The sequence below is a fragment of the Schistocerca gregaria genome, chromosome 4 (assembly GCF_023897955.1).
Source record: "Schistocerca gregaria isolate iqSchGreg1 chromosome 4, iqSchGreg1.2, whole genome shotgun sequence".
Taxonomy (NCBI): Eukaryota; Metazoa; Arthropoda; class Insecta; order Orthoptera; family Acrididae; genus Schistocerca; species Schistocerca gregaria.
In genome coordinates, this window is record NC_064923.1 from 612544908 (window position 1) to 612547685 (window position 2778).

Genomic DNA, 2778 nt, shown 5'->3' on the forward strand with positions numbered 1-2778 from the left:
TACCTGTCAAATTGCTGCTGCTGATGTGGGATCACTGTCTCCCACTTTTTCAAATGGACAAGTTACAAGAATTTCAATGTACAGACCGAAAAACGAACAGCTGTCGCATAATGCCGACAGTTAAAACCGGCAAAAGTGGTATACAGATCATGAAATACAGAAGCTATAATCAATTGCAATGCTCTGCTATTGTCGAGGAGAGCTTGGATTTTTCAGTGTGTAAGCGATATCCAACGAGACTATATCAACACAAACGATTGTATCATCATACCATATCGTTGTAGTAAACACAATTAGTATCCTGCTCTCCGCAGACAGTGGCCACTCTCCAAACTACCAAACTGGTATGCTGAGGCTGGGCTGGTTTCCCTTGCACAAAGGTGTCCACTAACAGTACTGTTTTCGGCCTGGCAGGCTTGTTGCCATCGCTTTTGCAACGAGTTGTGGTCATATATTGGGGAAATAATCGGACAGTGCAAACACCCATCATATTGAATCCTCTTACGCAACACACAGATCCCCTTATGTCGCTGCTCACACAGCACACTGGTCACTTTGCCAGACCCCGCTGCTGTGGGGAAGATCAGATAGGTCGGTGCATTCTTTGTACCATACCACCCATCACAGGCTGAGCTAATCTTTAACTTCCAGTCAACAAAGCCTTCTGATCGCCCCTGTTGACAGCCGCAGTGTACTGTGAAACAAACTTCCGTGGCATGGATGTATGTAGTAGCTACAACCAATTCCACCCTGATAGAGACTCTCTTCAGTTTAAAAAACCCATTTTACCACATCTGAGACAGCAGTGTTGTTGACCATACACATGGAATTTCTCACATGAAATGCAGATTTCTCCCTTTTATGCTAGTTATTTTCGAAGATAGAAGAAATCAGGGCGTACACAAATTTTCATCGTTACTTGTTGTGAAACCATGTACAACATTGTTGCATAGGCTAAATTTCGTTTGAGTATTTTGCCATCAGGTAGAAAAAAATCTGTTCTAATCATCTTCATATCTGTTATGTCCTGCATCACAGGACTAGGATATTAAATGTATTTTTGTCTCTCGACAGAGTGCTAAATGCATGCTCTATCTCTGTCACAGGATGCCTCCTCACTTTCACACTTGCTTAAAGTGAACAAATACCTCATCACAAATGAAATCTCCCAAAGATAACAACACAGAGAAGTTGTAAATATCAGGTGCTACAATCCGAAGGAGATCTGCGTTACTCAGGGTGCATTCATGTCTGTCACTCAAAGATTCTCTCTGTCCTCGTTATTTTCTAAACTCCACTGACGTCACCCAGTAGGGAACTTCATAAGGTATTACTGCATCCATCTCTTTGGGTATATTTAATACAAATGCCATCTGCATGCTGAAGTCGAGCGTATGTGGCGATCCTATTAAATATATCGGTATTCGTACATTGGAGCTTACAGCCAGTGATTGAAGCCCCTCGGACTGACCAGTGTAAAGTTTCGTCACCTGTACTGTAGGAGGCCCACATCCCACAGACTATCAATCGCAAGAGAGGGTCTCTCTGTTGTTCTTTCATAAGCAATTTGACACATTGTTTTTTCTGCTATAACACATCCAAGCAGAGTATGACCAGAGTTTTGTACACCACCATACGTTTTATTTTTCCACCATGACTTCGAATTCTATGTCAGGTGCTAAACCAACATTAACACATTTTGATCCACTGGCTCTCAAACAAAGCTGGACAGTGAACGGTATTAATTATGCTGCTCACACATCACACAGAATTGTTGAAATAAAAGAGAAAGGCGGTGTTTCTTACTAACAAAAATTTGAAAGTCATAGCAACATACAGAAAGTGGAAGAGTTTACAGCATTGTGGAATGTTTCCAAACAGCTGTCTGAAGGTGATGACCTCTACATTTCTCATCTTCCAGAGTGACAGGGTAACAGATGATTGTTGTTCCATTTCAAAGAGAACAAGAGCATTGATTCCTCATTCTGCAGACATGTACGCGATCCCTATTTTGGTGCTGGCCTTCCCCATGAAGGTGTTGCTCCAGCTAAGACTATCCCCATCTCAAACAAGTGGTGTCTGTCAATCATGCAATCAATAGCGTGGAAGTGAATGGGTGGAATGGAAAATACACTGTCGATGCTTGGTCGACGTACTGTAATAGGCACCACAGTTAATAGTCAATCAATTTTAGCAATTTTACTTGCATTTCCACAATTTCAATGACAAGCAATGACCCAGCTGCATGCTCCCCAATTTCTGTATCATCGCTAAACCATACCTCCATTACTTTGCATGTATCACATACTAGATTGCGAATGCTGTTCAGCAAAGATTCTTTTGCACCAACCTTACTCACAGCACACTTCCAAGTGCAAAAGATGTCTCCAGTGCACAAGGTCTCTCCAGAAGCACACTCATTGAGGAGGATAGTACCCCTTATCGGTGTAATAGATATGAATGTGTTGTGTTGATATAACAGATGGTTGAGTAGAAATGTGCAGTTTATGCATGATGGAGCTCGAGACAGATGGAGCTTGAAGCATTTTATTGTGCTAGAAACCTGGTTGCCAAGGGAAGGCAGCATTCGGTTATGATTGAGGACGGGGACGTAATCAGTTGCTATTGGTTGCCTTTTACAGTTACACACAATTTATTTTAAACCAGTAATTCCAGACTCAACAATAAATAAAAATACCACACCTTATTAATGAAGGAATAAACGACTGTGTAAATAATAGTGTTTTCAGTGGGTTACAATTTAGTGAATCACCATTA

General features: G+C 41.4%; 1 pseudogene; it reads left to right on the top strand.

Annotated features, from left to right (window-relative positions):
* The first annotated feature begins 960 nt into the window (after nt 1–960).
* On the top strand, nt 961–1123 carry LOC126268493 (U2 spliceosomal RNA; annotated as a pseudogene).
* Nucleotides 1124–2778: the final 1655 nt, after the last annotated feature.